At 36.4% G+C, this 22,237-nt stretch overlaps 1 long non-coding RNA gene across 20 annotated transcripts; it reads right to left on the reverse strand.

The window, feature by feature from the left end:
* Window positions 1-3,156: 3,156 nt before the first annotated feature.
* LOC145114603 (uncharacterized) lies at window positions 3,157-7,159 on the reverse strand. 20 transcript variants are annotated; one of them, XR_013711104.1, is made up of 12 exons: window positions 6,542-7,159; window positions 6,378-6,413; window positions 6,219-6,274; window positions 5,913-6,038; window positions 5,693-5,788; window positions 5,285-5,353; window positions 5,139-5,195; window positions 4,724-4,827; window positions 4,402-4,444; window positions 4,237-4,287; window positions 4,088-4,165; window positions 3,157-3,994 (listed from the first exon to the last, which is right to left on the reverse strand). It is a non-coding gene; the product is annotated as an uncharacterized LOC145114603 (long non-coding RNA). The 20 variants fall into 20 exon arrangements; XR_013711102.1 differs by having other exon boundaries at window positions 4,692-4,827; XR_013711103.1 differs by having other exon boundaries at window positions 4,402-4,447; window positions 4,692-4,827.
* Between the last annotated feature and the right edge of the window lie 15,078 nt (window positions 7,160-22,237).

Genomic DNA, 22,237 nt, shown 5'->3' on the forward strand with positions numbered 1-22,237 from the left:
AAACCAACTTTTGTTTTTATTGAGCTCTTCTCTTTTGGGTCAAGTTGGATTTCTATTATATATTTTCGAGCTATTCAAAAAATCAGATCAAATTTTGTTTGAGATTTGCAATCCTAGGCTTAACCATAGGTGTGTAAGTTAAGGATGGGGGTGTTAATGATGTTCTTTGGTTTTTGGCAGTGTTGTAAAAATCCTGATTAAATATCGATGAATCTCCGATTAATTCTTAGGCGCTACCCGGCCGACTAGAGGACGCCCAACGATTAATTCTGCCTAACACAATGAGTGAATCAGGAGAAAACGATAACTTTTAACATTTAGAAGAAAGTTTATCTCCATAGAAACTATTTGATGAAGGATTAGTGTTGTATTAATCATATTAACTTATGTTCTTATGATATTAGTGGTATTTATGAGTTTTGTTATGATATTAGCCATATTTTTTTAATTCAACGAATTAGCAATTTATGATCCCTGATTAATCCACCGTTAAATTCTCGCCTAGCCGATTAATCTCTTAACCTCAGTCCACCGATTAACTAAAGTCAAATGTTTTTTACAACTTTGGTTTTTGGTAAATGTCCATTAGATTTGATACGAGTGTCATAAATAAGACATGAAAGGGTCTTCAGATCCACGCCTTTTTTCTTGAGACTGGTCGTTGTAGACAATTTATCTAATCTAGGTCTTTAATACGTTTAATAGAAATTAACTTGTTCCATCTCGTTTTTTCATTCCCCCACAAAATATTGAGAATCCATAAGTTGCCTAGCAACTCTAGGCGGATCAAGGTCTAGAGATGGACAAAATTTGTACGTCTGGACTTGGTCCTGGCCCGACATGCATTGAGCCGAGGTTTTTGGATCTTAATGTTATTGGTGAGACAAACGTAGTCATTTATGTCGATTTCAATTTGTCTTTGAATTTGGTATTTTATATTTACACCACTTCTTATCATGTACATTGCCTTATGGAATGATGTTACAATTTATTCTTCTATAAAAGAAGTTTTGTTTCTTTAGACTATATGGTATGGGCAACGAGGCATCGCGTTTTTGTGACATGGCACCATATTAATGTCGTTGTAACACATGAACACCCCCCCCCCCCCTTGGGCATTTTTAGCCGTTATGTTATCATCTGTGGATGTAATAACAAGAGGCAACGACTACAATTTGAACGTTGGAGGATGATTTCGATGGAATGGACAGTTGTTTTCAAACTGTTACTTTTCAAAATAATAATAATAAATTACCTATTAATTTTACCTATAAATACACACATATATCTCATTTTTTATACCTACACAACTCTTCTATTTCTCTACACGAAACACAAACATAAAAATCAACCACTTTCTCATTCAACCAATATGGTGGACACCAGAAGAGGAGTACACATTGGCGGTAACGTGGTGCGAGACATTAAAACATCCAACCACGGAAAATGAAGAACCTTTATTTTTTTTGTAATGTCATTTTTAGTTTTTAAATGTTATTTTTAACTTAAGATTTAATTAAATTACATGTGTTATTAATTTATATGATTTTATAAATATTATGACATAAATAGACAAAATTAGAAAAATAAAAATTCAAAAAATCGAAAAAAAATAAAAAAGAAATAGAAGATAAGAGGTGTTATAACATGTTATTTGGTGTTGCTCATTTCCATATTTAGTATTATAACACCATATATGACTAGGATGGTGATGTGACAACTTTTGGGTGTGATAACATGTAATAACATGTTGCCCGTACCCAATAACCCTATATATTAATCTAAAATCTAAATAGGTTTACACAACATTATTATTATTATTATTTAAAAGGCTTATACCCAAATCATGGTTTTTACTCTGACCTACTAGATGACAAAGAGGATTCTTTAAGGGTTTGTTATGATGTTATGCTTATTTATTCAATAAATTTTATAGCAACAAGAATTATAATAAGGGATAATGACTTAAAAATGTAATATTCTTTTCGATTAGTATACATTTTCAACGAAAATATATACAAACGTCTCTACGAGATTTCCTTATTTTTTAGGGAAGAAGGAACAATTCCTGGTGTGCAAATAATTCTTGATAAAGTTAGGTTAAAAGCTTATCTTTTAACTCTGTTAAATGGTTTTTATTAGAGTTAAGACCATTTTTTAAGAGATCTCGTAAAGTCTCAATAGATTCTCTTTTTTGAAAGAATAAAGTCCTATTTCTGAGAATACATCTTCAAGTTCTATGTATTCTTCTTTAACAGAATATTAAATGATTAACCAATGCTTGTTTGACCAAATGGTCATTGAATTTTTTTTCGTCAACATTACCGCTTCAACTAATTTAAACTATACACATTCAGTTTTTATGAACGATTACTCCAGGTAAACCGAAATAATGACTTAACAAAGTAATATATTTCTTATTTTGTACACATTTACTCCTTATACTTTTTTGTTCAAAATAAGTTCTTATTGTTTTTGTACACATTCAGTATTTATGACCGGTTTTTGTACCACCCGTTTCAAGTTAACAACTTATCTCAGTATAGATGAGTAAGATAAACTTGTATTATATTTCTATTTGTACCATCCATTTCAAGTTAACAACTTGGAGCTTCATTCGTGTCCGCAAGTTGCACACATGCACAAGTTCGGTGAATTTGGTCTACGAAATCCAAGATCCACACCTCCTGCGCACGGATAGGAGTTGGAGTAAACCATAAACACAAGCTTGTAAACCAAACATTCATTCAAGCTTATAAACTTACTTGAGTATCATCTTTTACCAATGTGAGACTCATTCCCACACCCACATCTCTTGCTTGCTAACTTCTATTCTCAAATACCCAACTTTGACTATCGATATCTCATTCACATATACTCCATTTTGGACATACGATATATCGTTTCGAAGTTCTTACAGAGAAGAACACAAACCCACATAGAGTTAATTATATATACGACATATGTATATATTTATATATGTCCAAAGTTAGTAAAAATATACATATTTATACCAAAATTTCCAAAAAACTTATAATAAGAACATCAAAGTTTTTTTATATGCCACCTTAACAACATAAAAAGCTTAAAATGCCTCAAAACTTTTTAATAAGTTTTTCCATGAATTAAATAATAAATATTACATATGGGATCCATCAAGATGATTACACAATATTTTTGTTCATTTTTTATTAGTTAATTATGGGTCCACTAAAAATATTGAAAAAACTTTTTCCTAAGAGTTTGTTAATTAACAAATCATTATCAAAAATATATATTGGTAAAAACTCTCATTATAGGAAACTAGGTGAGAAACCCCGCTATGCGGGGTGCGGATTTGTTCATAGTTTCCGTCGTCTCTTCATAGCTTATGTGTGTTGTGAAGTGGAGAGGTAGTGTGCGGTCGCTTGTTGTATCAGTATTGTCAAAGAAAATCGACATAAGACATTACGTTAAAGATGGTGTCATCGTTTATCAATCGTTCGTCATGGAAGTAGGATGCTATAGTTGGTTAAGTATGAAAGTACGATGCTTAAAAATAAAATAAAGTAGAAGTAAGCCGAGAGTTATTATCTTTTTAAAACACATATGTTAGGTTGTTAAAGCTACACAGATGAACAAAAACACATATTCAGAATATAAGTATAATGATTAAATAAGGAATCATTAGAAAACGGAGAAAAAAAATTAAACATGGTTGACTGTAACAATACTGAATGACCAACAATCTTAAAAAGTCAATTATTTGAAACCATTAGCTTCATTTGACTCGGCATGAAGAAATACCCAAACTGAAAGGTTGAAGAAAAAAGACCAACTATTATGGACAGGTTTTTCAAAGTACACTGCTTTCTTAAGAAAAAAGACCAACTATTTCTTGCATTCAATCCAAATTCCACAAATTTGAACTTTTTATATGCATAAATTGACACGTAAATGAAATAAAAGTAATAAATCAATAAATAAGATAATATACCATTAGAGCTCCTGTTACCTACAAAAATTTTTCCATAATAGAATCAAAGAGGTTTTTAAAAAATGTAAGCTAAATTGTATTGAAAAAAAAAAAAAAAAAAAAACCCCTTACCAGTGGAGGCGAATGACACTTTTTATCAAATCTGACATCCAAAGGAAACCCAACATGAAGGACATGTCAATTGTCAAACTAAAAAAACAAAAGAATTGGAAAATGAGATTTTAATACGTGGTGTGTTTGGTAAAATGTGATCAAATTACCTAGTAATATGCTACAAAAGCGAGCAGCAAGTGTATTGGCAATAAAATCAACTGAAAACCCACAGACAAATACGAAGGAAGCATTCATAAGCAAAAAAAAAACAAAAGAATGTACAGAAAAATCATGGAATAAGAGAAATACTTGAGGCGATAATGAGATCGCACCTAGTAAAGCTTCGATCGACCGTGATTCTGTCCGGGATATCATCTGCTAGTACCCACAAAACATCAAAAATAAATAAAATTTGAAGCCTTTATACATATTATAATAAAGATTGGTAGCAACATGATAATTAAAATCCATATCTGCAACCTTGTTCGGAACTTGTTGTGCAAAACCGAAGCGAAATCAAACAGAGATAAGATAAATCAATATGAAACACATGATAATATAAGAATTAAACCCGGCAATATGGATGGAAAAAAAATCGAATAGTTATTTATTTGAAGATTACCCAAAAAAAGTAGAAAGGCAATGCAAAATGACCTCCATGAGTAGGGGTACCTCTCTCTCTGTGCACTTTGGCTTTATATTTTCCTTCCAATTTTCCATATTAGTAGATTAGACAAAAATATTTTGTTCTTGGTATCCTGTAACAATAATGGTCACATTTACTACGAAATACAGTAAAAAATTAAAACCGACATCAGTATTTAAGTTGAAAAATTCCGAAGTTTCACCTCAAATGTCTAAAAGGACCTTGTGGTTGTATTATACAATTAGAGATTGCACCAGAATTATAGGTTATTATAGAGTAAAATGGACTAAAAATCAAGATACCAAATAACAATCGAATAATCATTTCTACTAATAAAAAGGTATGCATAAGTAAATTGATGAGTTAAATTTGTTTTAAATCTCAAAATATAAAAGTAACCTCATTATTTGTTTTAATGCAGACCTGATAACCTGAACCCGATGTAGTAAGAATCATGGAATCATATGTTGTGGCACCAAGCTAACAGAGAAAAAACAGTTGCAAAATCAGAATAAAATTTAAATTAATCATAAGGAAGAGGCTAATGAATAAGTTTTTACTTAGCAAACCTTCAATATTGCAGTTGTCAAGGCACTGCAAAGTGAAAGTGATCCTGGAATTGCAGCAAGTGTTTTTTCCTGTGATAAATACAAATAACCACTTTTGAGATTTTTTTGGTTAAAAAAACAACTTTTCAGGGTATTTTGGTTAAAAAAAATCAAAACTGAAAGATATGACATTTTACAATCACAATTAACTTATGTGTTTCATTCCGGTTTGATTTGTTAAAAAAAAATTCACTTATTTTTTTAGGAATAGTTGTACGAAAAGGACTGGATCTGTTTTTAATGTCATTTGAATGAATATTTGTAGTTTAACTTCAAGAGCTTAAATGATTAAGCACTTAATATTGACAGATATATCTTAAATACTTGAAGCTATTGAAGTAAAAAAAAAAAAAAAAAAAGCACCCTCACATCTGGACATTTTGGTGAAAATAGTCTTCGTTTATCGGACTGTGTATTGTCTATGCCATTTCTTGCATTAAAGTTATAAGGCATTTAACCAAACACCTGTTAGGCATAGTCAGCTAACTCAGCAAATTGTAATTACTTACATCTAATACTTAAGAAAGACCTTTTTGACACATAAATATGATCCTGTGACGAACAGATATTGTACTTAATAAAGCACCACCTGCTATGAGAATCCAGTTTGGACGTTGACCCTAAAACTTTGTTTCCCTTTGTGCCCCCAACATTCATTGGTATCTGGTTTCATCTTTAACTTTTACTCATATAAGACATGAAAAGAGTCGTTCATCTAGATATATAATAACATGTAGTCATGTTGCATCAATGTCAGCCAACATCAAAAGCATGTTATGTCAAATAGTCACATGTATTAAATGAAAACCTAAAAGTAAGATGGAAGGAAAAATATGATGGTTACATAAAACATTTAGAACCGATTCACTATTATAGTCATAAAATAGAAACATACCTGATCATAAGAGTAATTAAATCAAACAGGCCTGGGTCTCCATGAAACTTGTTTGACTTTAGATGGATTGATGAACATAAATGAAATCAGTAGAAGATGAAGACGAAAAAGAGCCCTAAATTAATCACTTAAAATTTAAAAGATTAGATGGTTTTTTACCTGATTGTTAATTTTTTTTATGCCTTGATATCATCTCTGTATGGAATAGATGGGAAAGAGGAAAATTCAAGGATATAATCAGCAAAAAGCAAAGCATCTGTGTGAACAAAACCATATGGAGTGAAGGAAATCAATTGATCGAATAGAGAAGAAGACACACGTACCGTATGAAACCAGAGGAGACGTAAAATCGAGGAATTGAAAGTCCATGATCTCTCTCTCTCTCTCTCTCTCTCTCTCTCTCTCTCTCTCTCTCTCTCTCTCTCTCTCTCTCTCTCTCTCAGATGAACACAAATATCTGTTTTCCCCCTTTCCACTCCCGATTCAATGGAAAACACGGATAAGATGCATAATCGACGTGGTCGAAAGGTGCTTCAAAGTCATCTATGGAGTTTGTGGCTGTGGCTGATGGCGGTGATGGAGTCCGAAACGGAAAATTCGATCCCGGTGTCTGGAAGCCGACATCGATACGGTGGGAAACCATCTGTAAGCCGACATCGATACGGTGGGAAACCATCAGTAGCCGAAGTTGGGAATCGACTACGCATCTGAAATAGAGGATACAGGAGAAAGATGGACATGCAATTGAAGAACATAGTAGTAGAATGAGCAAAATCGATCGGTGGAGTGGTTTTAGGGCTTCTGGAAGAAAGAGCATTGGAATAAGAATGGATTTAATCGAGGGAGGTCTCCATGGCGGTGCAACATCTGATTGGGTGGGAGAGGCGGTGGAGGGAGCAACCTACTCAAAACAAACGAAAATAACGTGGCAAATTCTAAAAGAAACAGGCCACAATTGTAAAAACAGACAATTGTAGAAACAGATATAGACGAAGGACGAATTCTGCCAAAAAAAACACATTTTACTGTAGCTAAGGTAGGAGAATTTTAATATATATATATATTAGAAAGGTTACCCCGCTACGCGGGGGCCAGAAGCTTTCAATGTTGTTTGCGAATCGATAAATATGACAGACGTAGAAAGTGCAAGGATGAAAAGCCCGAACTTTGCTCCGGACCGTTTTTTTCATGTTTTTATGAAAAAATATAAAAGTTTTGACTGCAAGGACCAGAAGTGTCAAAATGGCTAAAGAATTAAAGGGGTAGGAATTAGCAATTTTTTAGAAAAGGGATCAAAGTTGTCAAACCGTTAAAGTTTTGTGGCCAAACTTTAAAGATTAAAAGGTTCCTAAAAAGTGTAAAAATATTGATTGTAATGGCCAAAAGTGTCAAAATGGTTAAAGAATGAGGAGCAAAGTTGCAAAAAAACATCCAGTTTTTATGAAAAAATGTAAAAGTTTTGACTGCAAGGACCAGAAGTGTCAAAATGGCTAAAGAATCAAAGGGGTAGGAATTTGCAACTTTTTAAAAATAGATCAAAGTTGTCAAACCGTTAAAGTTTTGTGGCCAAACTTTAAATATTAAAAGGTTCCTAAAAAGTATAAAAATATTGGTTGCAAGGACCAAAAATGTCAAAATGGTTAAAGAATAAGGAGCAAAGTTGCCAAAAAATATCCAAATTTATTATTCCTAACTTTGAAGTCCAATAATAATACAAGGACCAATTCTGCCAAAAAAATGACAAATTTACTATTCATTTTTTTCATAACTTTAATATATATATATATATATATATATATATATATATATATATATATATATATATATATAATAAGTTTTTTTATGTTGAAAAAAAACCTTATATTATGAATGCAATAAACTCAATAAATAAAATGATGTAGAGGCCAAAATATAATAATTACGCAAGTAGATGAATAATAAAAACTGAATATGTTATGATTATGGTGGGTCTCTATAAATAAAACACCTAAATCAAACCAAACATCTAAACAGATTATTTTTTTATTTTATTATTATTATTATTATTATTTTGATTTTATTGTCATTTAACACAACGGGCTTATGGCTCGACGGCTCAACCCATCCAGTTAGTACCTAGGCCTAGGGGGGCTACGTAACTACATAACATTAGCTTGGCCCATCAATGGGCTTAAGAAATATATGAATGTGAGCATTTTGAAATTTGAGCCAGGAAAGGTCCTCTTTAACGAAAATGAAATTTATTTACCTGGGTTAATATTATATTGAAAATTTTTGGTATTTAATCTTACTTTATATATATATACTAGGTAGGTTTTGAGGCCCGTGCTAAGCACGGCCCATGAAGGGTAATTTTGGTATTTTAAAAATAAAGATATGATATTGTAACTTACTGGATTTCTATTAAAGTTAAGGAATTATAAATACTTGCTATTAATAGTAATGAACCAAGTATGTTTCTATTATTTGTAAAGAAATGAAACTGCAATGCTATTATGGGTAATTTATCAAATATTCTCATTTCAAGAAGATTAATTATCTCCTAATGAAATCTTATATACCGAAGTGTCATGATCATTGTCTGTTGTATTCTGCAGGAAAAAGAGCTCTAATTTTAGTGATGAAATCTTTTTATCGTGTAATAGCATCATATAATCATTTTGCTGGTCCAGTAAAGCAATAACCCCCCAAGTAAAACAGAATGTCTAACATGAAAAGTTCTTCTATACATCGTTCAAACCTTTAATCCAAATATATGATACAATACAACTTTAAAGGTCAAATAGAAAATTTCTAAAATTGAAGATGCTTTAAATAACAGTTGTTTTGTATTAAAATAAATCGTGTAAAGTTTCTTGAAGCAAGGATCAATATGAAGGACACGTGTTTATCTTCACTTATGATTCTTACAGCACCCTCTGAGCTACAAAACCAATAATAATCGATAAAATGCACATAAGATCACTTGGTTTAAAAAAGTAATGATTTTTGTCTATTGCAGAAAAGTCGGACCTAAGTCGACTGAATGATGAGCTACCTTGCATCTGAGCCAAGTAATCATTTTGGGTCTGCCAGTGCACCCATTTAAAGATTCTATACACCAAGCTTCTTAATTATGCTGCACTATTTGAATGTCAATATTTGCAAAAATTTCGTTAATGAGGATAGAAGTATAGTAAATTACAACAATAATGAGATGTTTAAAGCTTTCTGAGCTTAGAATCTGGTTGAGTTGAAGATAGATGTGAAAAGCAACCCGCATCAAGAAAGTACAAATGAGGTGCATTGAAGAATGATTTGTGATTAGACTAAACATTGTAAAAGTGGACCAAAGTCGATATGGATCCTTATAAACCCAAGTAATATCCAAATCTATAAGTGTATTGTTTACTTTTAAAATATAAAAAATAAATACTATTAACATATAAAGAATAAATATAAATCGGACAAAATTCAGAGTTTTTTATTCACAGAAGTGAATTCGTAAAAAGCTAGAGATTGTTAATTCTAACCCGATATTATTAATCAAGCAATAAAAAGTTTACAAAATAGAGCACTTCAACAAATAGCTTTGACTTGTATACTTATATAGTGTTAACAGTAAAATCACAAATTAAGCATATAATTAAATAAGTAATTACCTTGATGGCTAAAAGGGTTGTTTGACCACCGCCTCAACAATTCCATCTCCACAACATATAATTGACATGTTTTCAAGTTATACTACAACAAAAGGGCATTTTGAAGACCAATAAAGGGCAATTGAACATATAAATCAAACATATACCTTGTATCAATTGGGATTATTCCTTTTTAACGAATACATGTAGCATGTAGTAACTGATGACGAAGAGAAATTGTGGAAAACCAACAAGAACACAAATGTGCGACATATCTTTTAGGTCTATAAAATATAAATAAAATGAACAAGCGATGAACATAGAAAGCCAGAAAAAAAATTCAGATTTCACAAATCAAAACTAAAATCATATACAAATTGATATACAAATCCTACAACTCAACTAACAAACAGAATCGACTAAGAAGTATAAGGATTCATACCTTTATTTTTTCGGAAGACAAGAAGAACAGAAGAATCCTCATCGATTAGCTACAACCCTTTAAGAATTTTGGTTATTAAGTTTCTCATTCATCCCTCCCTCCCAGTTTGATCTGGTTTGGATCATCACTTATCTGTTGTGATTTGCGAGACGAACAAAGTACAACAATTAAGAAGATCATAATGGACGATTGTTGTTGATGAGTGAAGATTAGGGTTCCGACGCCTGGCAATTGTTGATGCGGGAGGAGGAAACAAGTTTGGACTAAGAATTGCACTTGGAAACATTGAATTTGTAGAAAATGCATAGGTTATATATGTTTCTTGGCGGATAAATGGGATCCCAAAACCTAAGCGGTGTGGAGGAACCCGACATCTTAAAAAAAACCAACTGAAGGTACCCGTGGAGAATTTAGTCGAAGTTTTTTTTGCAGATAAACTCGGAGTCACCAATTAGGGTTTTTTTATGTGGAGGATTTGGTCTGGAGTTTTTAGTGAAGATAACACAGGTGTGTGGTGAAGGGTGGACGATACATCGGCAGGATGAAAAGAGCATCTAATTTCAGTATTCCGGTAGGTAACGCGGATACGACGGGACGAAAGGAGAGTAGTTATCAGTCGATCTTAAATCCTCGGCGTTGCGTCGTTTAAGAGGTAGGTTACGTGGCATGAAATTAAGAGGGTGAAATAAATTTAAAAGACAGGAGAAATAGGGTTTTTATATATAGTGATGATATATATATATATATATATATATATATATATATATATATATATATATATATATATATATATTAGTTTATAACCCGTAAGAAACACGGTTACAAAAGTTATTAAACTCTCATAGTAAAGATTCATAATTATTACTACCTCCGTCCCAAATTAATTGTCCACATTTGACTTTTGAAGTCTTTATTCTTTAACTTTGACCTTAAATATTTTTGTTTTTGATACATAATACTTGATGCAAAATATATGAATGGATTGTATTTTAAATGTGTTTTCATTGTTATAAGTTTTATCAAATAATATATAACATAAATAAAAATATAAAGTTGAAGGAAAAAAACTTCAAAAGTCAAAAGTGAACATTTAATTTGGGACGGAGGGAGTAATCAACTATTTTAAATAAATCATTTAAATAAATTATTAATTAAGAGATATATCAAAATTTTAAAGTTATTATAACTTTAAATTTAACATATAATTAGAAAAAGTAAATTTGAATTTTAAAATGATTTGCCTAATATATATCTCAATGATATGTGTCATAATATTAATGAGGAGTTGTATTAGAGTGACACATGACAAAAGGAGATTAAAATTATTCATTTATTAGAATAGGAATATATATATATATATATATATATATATATATATATATATATATATATTGAATTTTTTATATTTAAAACCCTAAGTTTTTATTTTTTTCCTAAAAAACTCTCACCCTTTTATTTTTATTTTTTTCAAAAAAAAACCACAAACTTTTCTTTTTGAAAAAACACACATTTAACAAGTTTTTCGGAAAAAAACTACTAAAAGGGTCAAATAGAAAAATACACAACCTTTTTTTTCTGAAAAGAAGAGGTTTAATTGAAAACTAGATGTGTTCCCCCCGCGTTGCGGGGTTGGAAGGTGTTGCTTTTGTGTGAAACTATAGTACATCGACTTAATTGGTAGCCACAATAAAATATGTTGCTATTCTCTGCAATTCGTCCATTTGCAAACACGATAAAAAAAAATGAATGTACATTGGTATTTTGTATTTTGATGATCCAAATTACAGAAAACTAAACATTAAAATGAAAGTACATTGCCCTATTTTGGTTGATATATGTCAAATTCCACCACCTGATGAAATTGCTGAAACAGTTGTGGTGTAAGCATATGTTCCACTTCTTCTTTTAGTTGATATGTGTTATCCCAGGTGGAAGTCCTTCATCTTCATAATCTTTTTGCTCCATGTTTAAGTCTACGGTGTGACACATTAGTTCTTCCAAACCACAAAACATCTGAAACTTACCATGAAAGATTATGGCGTGATAACATGATGAAATTGGACCATGGAATTGGAATGAGTCATTACATTCCAATATCAATGAGGCATTCAAAAATGTGTCCAATTGCAAAACTAAATGACAATAAATTGATAAATAAATAAAATCATATTTTATATTTCACATCATGTAAATATATGTTATAAAACTACTTTCTCGATTTTACAAAACATCCCAGCAAGGCCTTCTTGTGTTTGGAAAAGAGTCACCATTCTGATGATTTGTGTTTGAAGCCCAACAACACCAAAGTTATTCAAAACACGAATTCTGCTCAATTCATTAGGAATGGTCATGGTACTAAAACATTCAAGAACTATGACGGTCTTTACCCATTTAAATATAATAAACAACAACATACAAAAAAATAAGGGAGTTGAATTACCAGCAACAAGTCTAAAAGCAAATCAAAAATTCCCTCAACTGATAGGAATTCTATTGTGTAGCCTTTCTACCTCCTTTCAACCTAAAAAAAAGCGAACAAAGAAAAAAAAAACTAAAATTTCGAGTTTCAAAGTCTGGACCCACATCCATAAAGATTATAAGAACTCACCAGTAACTTTAACCCATTCACCGAAATCAATTTTGTTTGCGGATCGACCACCAATCTTTAGGAGTATAAGCCAATATAACAATTTCACCTAAAAAGAATCTGGTGCATTTGGAAATTGCGTCGGATAAAGAAACACCCCCTTCAGCACCACCCTAGTGGAAGAACACCTGAAGTCCTCCAAGTTAGAAGATGTTTTCAAAAGGTCAAAAATGGTAATAGACCCAATTATAGCATATAAATTAATAAGAATTAAGCAATAATAATGCAATGTAGGCCTATAAATGATCGGATTTTCATCAAATCAACTAATCTTATCTACCATATAACTTTATTAAATTAGCTTTTATCTGGCCATTAACTAAGGATTAATGTTATGATTCATAACCATATTCCACAAAAAAAATTATGTAAAGTTGTTACTGTAAAGCATTTAAAAGTAATTTTGTCTAAAAAATAACTCCTATTTGTGTTATTTAAAGTTGTGTGACTGCTAAGGTCAGTACTCACCATATCGTTTTGATGAATTAGTAACCGAAAGAAAGGCAAGGACATTTTTGGTATTCTGAAAATCAGATTCAAGGAGTGTCGTTCCTTTAAAATCATTCCCTGCATATTTTGAGTAAAGAACGGTGGTTCCTTCATCATCTAAAAGACCAGGTCCTACTGCAATCAAGCTTACATTAAGCATCATTAGACGCAAAAGAAAAAAATTCATTAATTACCTTGACACCAATTTACACCTTGTTTTGTCTAATTGTCATGTCTTCTTCAAGCCAATTTTTAGACAGCTAATGACAGAAACTAAATCAAACCAAATCCTTCTGTGGCCTGCAATATAGGACCAAAAGATGAACACAAATTTTGGAATGAGAGGTTATATATAGATGCACAATTCAGAATTCTGTGAACATGGAACAATTCGAGTCGGAACCGATGGAGAACTTAGTGTAATATTCCTGAAATGACATGAAATAAGAACCATCATTAGAAGTGTTGAGTTGTATGTAGGCACCCGATAAAGTGGAGGGCCTGGACGCTACCTTCCCCATCCTCTATTATCTCCCATACACCTGAAATTCCAACACAACAACTTAATCAAATCAATACATAATGAGAAACCAATTGAAGATTCCTCATATTTAAATACAAACACATTAAAGGCCAAATAAGTTGTTACATTGAACAAAGTCACTCAATTCATTTACAACCAAACATGAAATTGGAATCAAATTAAATTCCTTCCTTGCTTTTCTTTTAGTCTCCATTTTCCTTCTCTGCCATGTATTATTCATTTCAGTCAAGCATTTCATAGAACACCTTCTGTGCATCATTCATTCTCTTCATGATTCCTTCTGTAATACAGGTCGATGTATACATCTAAAAGCACACAAAAATCAACTGACACCCACAAAGAAGAAAATATCAATTATTAATAACAAAAAAAGAAGCCATGTATTAAAAAGTCTCATAGGGTTTAGTTACAGGTTTCATTTTTCGATTGTGCAGGACAATGAAGAAAAAGTTGCAGTGAATAAATCAATAATGGTTTCATGGTGATTTGACAAACTTTTGTTTTCTAATTGTGTAACCGATATTGGTTCCGTAAAGTCAAAGGGTAGTCGGCAGAAGAATAGAAGTAGAATATTGAAATTGATCCATAATGGAAAAAGTCGAGATTCTAGAGAGCGAATCAATCGATAATTAACCGTTAACGTCTCAAGCAACCCCTCGATTTCAGTTTAGATTGTGTAGGTTACGATGAGACCATTGATTTTACCTAGAAATGACGACCGACTACTCATCGCGTCCGCTTTCATCGTGTGAAGCGATGGATTAAGGGAACAGTCGATGAACGCCATGGATACTGTGACTCCCAAATCGATATCGGTATAAATCCTAAATCGCAGAAAACACGGAAGCTTATAACAATATAGGGAAAAAAACCAAAATGAAGTGTAGTAAATACCTGGAAATGAAACTGATGAGCAGAAGAGAACGAAAGAGGAGCAAGTTGCAAGCGCCATCTGAAGTTTGTTTGTGAGAAAGAAACTATCCCTCATCTGATCAACCAACAGTAATTGAGATGCTAATTAGAGTTCGTGGAGACTGAAGTCTGTTTGTGAGAAGCAGTGGTCGAGGTTGGAAACCCACATAAAACAACCGGCGTAGGAACCGAAATAAACAAATTGAAGACGAACACAGATAGAAACAGAGATAAAAAAGAATGTCGGTAACATATACATGAAATGCACAGAAATCCCACGCTGATTGGTCGAGAAAACGGTGAGGCAACACGAAAACACCATGTGTCAACAAACAACATATAAAATGACATAAAATAACCCTATAAAAAAAGACACACAATTGCAACCCCACCCATAATCAAGGGAGCCATTCTGCAAAGAAAAAAAAGCAAAAGACAAATAAAGAAAGTATAAGGACGAAAATAGACAAAAAATAGGAAGTTCAATGTAGCTAAGGGAAGACAAATTATATATATATATATATATATATATATATATATATATATATAATACTTGATGGACCAACTCGGCGAGTTGAGTCAACCCAGAATGTTGACTTTGACCAGAATGTTGACTTTGACAAGAATGTTGACTTTGATTTTGACTTTGACCAAGGTTGACTCGTGAAGGGGTTTTGAGTATGGAATGATAACTAAGAGGTTGTTATGTATAGGTTGTGAGTAGAGTCGGGTGCGGAGCAGAGACATTTCAGCTATTCACATGGCATTGAGGTGAGTTTCCTCCTGTAGGAACGGATCTAAGGCACTAATGTCGTCCCGTTTATGTATGTTAGTGTAACGCCCGTGTTTCGAGGCTAAGCATTGATGCGCTGATGTAATAGTTATGGTCAACAAATATAACTCATTTTGAGGTAATAAAAAAGAATTATTCAAGTATTATGTGAATTATGTGAATTATGTGAATTTATGTGCTTTATGCTTATAATAAATCAAGAATGAAAATAAGCGCCAAAAATAAAAATATATATAGACCCGATATCTATGAAGAAAGTTGTAGTGGTCGTGACAATGATTCTGGGGATATAAAGAATGCCGAAATCCGAGTTATAACGAAGAAGTTATGGCATGTCGAAGTTTCGCGACAGAACCGGCACGACACTACGTGACGTAAATAGTGAATTTTTGATAGAGGAATTTTTATCCTTAGTGATCTAAACGAAAGTCGTAGTGTTTGTTAAACCGAGAGTGTGCATAAAAAGAACGCCCAAATCTGACTTCGTATGAGGAAGTTATGATTTTTCTAAGTTTCGACTTAGTGGTATGCAGTCCGGAGTTCGAATATTAGATCGAGCGATTTTTAGCCGACACAACCTAAACGAGAGTCGAAGATCTCGTTAATATTAGTGTAACGATAAAAAGACAGATGAAAAAGGACGTCGGATGAAGAAGTTATGAATTTTTAACGGACTATTCCTGTTCCGGCCTGTTAGAAATATAACTTTAAAATAGAATCAAAATAAGCCGACGAAGTCCAAACGAAAGTTGTAGAGTACGGACCCGCCTATGCGTGGATAAAAAGAACGTCAAAAACGGAGTTCGTATGCGAAAGTTATGAAATTTTGAAGTCGGGATGGCAAAATGCGAGACTGGTGCGAGGCTACGCCCCGTGTAGACCATCTGACGCCCCGCGTAAAGTAGTACGCCCTGCGTACGAAGTCCCTACGCTGCGCGGTCTCGGAATACTCAGTCCACAAGCAGCCACGTCGCCCCAGCCATTCTTGGACACGTACCCCCTTACGCCCCGCGTACACCGAAGCATACGCCCAATGTACTGCGAGGCTTCGGCCTATATAAGGGCTGCGAGGGCAGCTTGTTTCCTTGCCATTTTCCAAATTATCTTTCTCTCTCTAACATCTCTCTAGCCTTCCAAAACACCCTCGAAGCCTAGGGAAACCTCCTTAGCATTAGAAGGAAGCCCAGGAGCACCCGAAGGCTCCGAGAAAAAGAGTTTTTCGGTTTGAAACTCTGCCCGCGCAGAGTACGGTTTTCAAGCCAACCTCCTGGTTTCGTCAAAGAATATTATTTTAAGAAGCAAAGTGCTGTCTGAATCACTCCTTATCAGGTGAGTGCATAGTTACTTTCATCTTACACATAGATATGAAGTACTTTATATAAATTACGTGCTATGTGTGCATATTTACTTCAGATCCGTGCTAGATGAAAGATTTAAACTTCTTTGTTTTTTAGATCTAAGTTGTATATGTATTTTATACTTTGAGATCTATGTTGGATGAAAGATCTAACTTCTTTCTTTTCAGATCTGAACCTTTTTCTTCAGATCTAGGCTGTAGATGTACTTTGTTTACATATCTGAACCTTTTCTTCAGATCTAGGCTGTAGATGTACTTTGTTTACAGATCTGAACCTTTTTCTTCAGATCTAGGCTGTAGATGTACCTTGTTTACTGTAACGACACGAAATTTCAAACCAAACTTTTCATTTTTTAATTTCATGAAACACACATTATATTATTTAAAACACCAAGTATCAGTTAACAAAGTTTTCAAAACATTATGTCAAATCCAGGATCCACAAGATAACTCTATCTCGAATATGTGCGTGTGTACAATCAAGTCGGTGCCTTCCTGCGGTCCTCTGAAGTACCTGAAACACATATCACATAACACAGTAAGCACGCATGCTTAGTGAGTTCCCCAAAATATACACAAAAAGGAGCCCTAATCTCCCCTCACACTCAATTACACTATTCGTTGATCTCTCTTACACTCTTAGCCCCTTAAATGGGTAAAAGATCATTTTACCCCTCCCTGACCTTTACTACTCATTTGACCAGACCTTACAGTCAATAGAAGTCACACTCTAGTCAACAGTCCAAAATTGACCAGACTCTCCGAGTGCACTCGTGTGACTCGTCGAGTCCCATCGTTTCTCAGTAACCTCAGGAAGGTCCAGCTCGTCAAGTTAACCCCTAACTCGTCGAGTTAGAGCGCGATTCAACGCATCGGGACAAACCCTAAGCTACTCGCCGAGTCGGATCATCAACTCGGCGAGTCTATTAAGACTCAGCTTGCATTCAGACGTTTTTAAAGTGGAACATTTCCTCAAACTCCAAATCCACATTCTCAGGGCTCAAATATCATGTAAAGTCATAGACTTTACGTCCATGCATGGCATTTTGGGCAAGAAATGCCAAGATCGTGACTTAACAAAGGTTTTTCTCACAAGGACTTCATCAAATCAGAATAAAGCTTGAACCTTTAGATGTTAAGGGTCTCCTATAGTCCAGATCTGGAGTTCAAGTTTCCTCATGAACCCCAAACCTTTCAAGTCCCAAAATATACACAAAAAGGAGCCCTAATCTCCCAAAAATGTCATCTACTTAATCAGAAGGAAAGGTTCGAACTTGATACCTTTAACAGAAGCTCCTTGACGAGTATTAGCAGATCCAATCCCCCTCCTTTACTCCTTGCCTGAAAACTCTCTTCTCCCTTCCACAAATGCACCAAAGATCTCAAAGCTAACTCTCTCTCTCTCTCCCTCTCTCTCTCTCTCTCTCACTCGCTCTGTGAGCTCCAAGGTTGTTTAGGGTTTCTCAGGGAAGTGTGGCCACCAAAGGGAGGCTATAAGTGTCTTTATATAGGCCACATGCCCGCTAAATCAGGGTTTCCCTCAACAGTGATGACTCGGCGAGTCGGCTCATAGACTCGTCGTGTCCATTCATTAATACACGTCACAAGTCACGACCCCACTCGACGAGTTGAGGCATCAACTCGTCGAGTCTCTCTAAGATTCTCAAAATAATGAAAATATTATACCTGGAAAACCGGATGTTACAATTCTCCCCCACTAGAATCAGACTTCGCCCTCGAAGTCATGCTCTGCAAATAGCTCAGGATGCTACTCCCCCATCTCTGACTCCGGCTCCCAAGTCAAATCGGATCCCTTCCGATGCTGCCACTGGAGCTGAACCAGGGGAACTTCTTTGTTCCTCAGAACCTTCACCTTTCGATCTAGAATCGCGGTCGGCCTCTCAATGTAATTCAGGCTCGCATCCACCTGAATGTCTTCTAGCGATACCATTGTTGTCTCGTCGCCCACACACTTCCTCAGCTGGGACACGTGGAAGGTGTTATGAATCTGACTCAACTCCGCGGGTAGCTCCAACTGGTATGCTACCTTACCCACTCTGGTGGTCACTCTGAACGGACCGATATATCGGGGGACCAGCTTGCTCCGCTTCCTGAACCGGATCACCCCCTTCCATGGGGATGCCTTCAGGAGCACGAAATCTCCGACCTGAAACTCCAGCTCGGACTGTCGCCTATCCGCATAACTCTTTTGGCGGCTCTGGGCCGTCAACAATCTCTGCCTGACTAGCTGAAGCTGCTCAGTCGTTTTCAGCACTATCTCTGTGCTGCCCATCACCCTCTGACCTACTTATCCCCAGCAAATGGGAGTCCGACACCTCCTCCCATAAAGAAGCTCAAAGGGAGGCATACCAATACTCGAATGGTGGCTATTGTTGTAAGAAAACTCGGCCAACGGTATGTAGGTGTCCCAACTTCCTCCGAAGTCCATGACACACGCTCGTAACATGTCCTCAAGCGTCTGGATCGTCCGCTCACTCTGCCCGTCTGTCTGTGGGTGATACGCAGTACTGAAATGTAAGCGCGTGCCCAATTCCTCATGAAATTTCTTCCAAAAATTGGAAGTGAAACGCACGTCCCGATCTAACACAATAGAGATCGGAAACCCATGCCATGTTACCACCTCTCTCACATAAATCTTTGCCAGCCTCTCTGTGGAAGAGCTCTCACTTATAGCAAGGAAGTGAGCACTCTTCGTCAGTCGGTCCACAATTACTCAAATTGCGTCGAATCCACGCGCAGTCCTCGGTAATTTGGTGATAAAGTCCATCGAAATTTGTTCCCACTTCCACTGGGGAATCTCCAGAGGCTGCAATGGACCATGTGGTCGCTGGTGCTCTGCCTTGAACCGGCGGCAAGTCAAGCACCTCTCAACTATCCAAGCAACATCCCTCTTCATACAGGGCCACCAGTAATCTCTCTTCAGGTCCAAATACATCTTAGTGGCCCCGGGATGTATCGAGAATCTCGATCTGTGCGCCTCCTCCATCAGTATACGTCGAGCTCTGCCTGTATAGGGCACCCAAATCCGCCCTCGGAAGGTCATAAGTCCTCGGCTATCCATCACAAACTCGGATACCTGTCCAATCACCTGCTCCCTCTTGCGGTTCTCCGGTCTCACGGCCTCCGCCTGGGCCTCTCGTATGGTATCCAAAACTGGAGTCATCACTGTCATCCTCATACACACATCTCGGATCGGGGCACTCTTTGATCTGCGGCTCAGGGCGTCGGCTACCACATTAGCCTTGCCTGGGTGATACAATATCTCACAATCATAGTCTTACACTACATCCAGTCACCTCCTCTGACGCATATTCAGGTTGGGCTGATCCATAAGATACTTCATGCTCTTGTGGCCCGTGTATATGGTACACCGAACCCCGTACAAATGGCGCCAGATCTTGAGGGCGAACACCACCGCCCCCAACTCTAGATCGTGGGTGGGATACCTCATCTCATGAGGCTTCAACTGCCTCGATGCGTACACTATCACGTGCCCTCTCTGCATCAGTACCGCACCCATGCCCGTAATAGATGCATCGCAATAAATCATAAAATCCTCCATTCCCTCCGGAAGGGCCAACACGGGAGCCTCGCACAATCTCTGGCGAAGGGTTTCAAATGACGTCTGTTGCTCGGGACCCCAAGTAAACGCAACGCCCTTCCGGGTCAACCTTGTGAGAGGGACGAAAATCTTGGATAAATCTCTGATAAATCTCCGATAGTATCCGGCCAGTCCCAGAAAACTCCTGATCTTGGTGGGGGATCTCGGAACCTCCCATCTCATAACTGCCTCAATCTTGGCCGGATCGACCAAAATACCATTCTGGTTAACGAGGTGTCCCAGAAACTTGGCATAGAGCCTCTCTAATCTCAGTATACCCAGAATCTCTCTCAGATATTTCTCATGCTGCTCTCTGGACCTCGAATACACCAAAATATCGTCGATGAACACAATCACCGAATGATCCAACATGGGCCTACACACCCGGTCGTTGCCGTTGCGTTGGTGAGTCCGAAAGGCATCACCACGAAATCGTAGTGCCCATAACGAGTCCTAAAATCCGTCTTCTGGATATCCTCCTCGCGGACTCTCATCTGATGATATCCAGACCTCAAATCGATCTTGGAAAACCAAGATGCACCCTGCAACTGATCGAACAGATCTTCGATCCTCGGAAGTGGATAACGGTTCTTGACCGTGAGCTTGTTCAACTCCCGGTAATCAATGCACATCCGGTGTGAACCATCCTTTTTCTTGACAAAAAGGATCGGTGCTCCCCATGGCGAGCTACTTGTTTGGATGAATCCCTTCCCCAACAGCTCCTGAAGCTATGAGGATAACTCCTGCATCTCCGGTGGCGTAAGACGATAAGGGGCCTTGGCAATAGGCGCCGCTCCTAGAACCAAATCGATCCTAAACTCCACCTGCCTCTCGGGAGGCACACCAGGTAACTCCTCAGGAAAAACATCCGGAAACTCACTCACTATCGGAACCTCAGCAATAGAACTCAGTCTCTCAGCAGCAACTCGTGCATCCATCACATACGCTACAAAACCCCTACAACCCTGCTGTAGACGCTGTCTCGCCCTGGCGGCCGAACAAAATGCCGACCAAGATCGGGTACCCTCACCATATACTGTAAGCACTCCCCCACTAGGGTCTCTTATGGTCACCAACTGACGATCACCGCTCCAAATCGACTCAACCAGTCCATGCCCACAATAACACAGACATCCCCCATCGCAATCGGTACTAGATCTATCGGGAACTCAACACCGAAAATCTCAAGTATACATCCCTGAATCACATCAGTAGCAAAAACCGCGCGCTCGTCGGCTATGGAAACTCACAGAGGTCTACTCAACGCCTCCCGTCGGATGCTGATGTGACGGCTAAATGCTAACGACACGAAAGATCGACTCGCACCCAAGTCAAATAACACTAAAGCAGGTACATTACTCACAAGAAAAGTACCTACGCATATCACAATATAAGTACAACGTATCTCAACAATAGAATAAGTAAAAGAATACATACCAGCCACAACATCAGGTGCTGCGCGGACCTCCTCCGCTGTCAGCTGGAAGGCTCTCCCGCTAGCCCTCGGTACCTCAGCCTTTGCTGGCCGACTCTTAGTAGCTTGTGCAGTAGCAGGGGCAGGTCCATGTGCTGATCCCTGTAACAACTGCGGGC

The sequence above is a fragment of the Lactuca virosa genome, chromosome 5, assembly GCF_052849685.1.
Source record: "Lactuca virosa cultivar CGN04683 chromosome 5, Lactuca_virosa_CGN04683_v6, whole genome shotgun sequence".
NCBI lineage: Eukaryota > Viridiplantae > Streptophyta > Magnoliopsida > Asterales > Asteraceae > Lactuca > Lactuca virosa.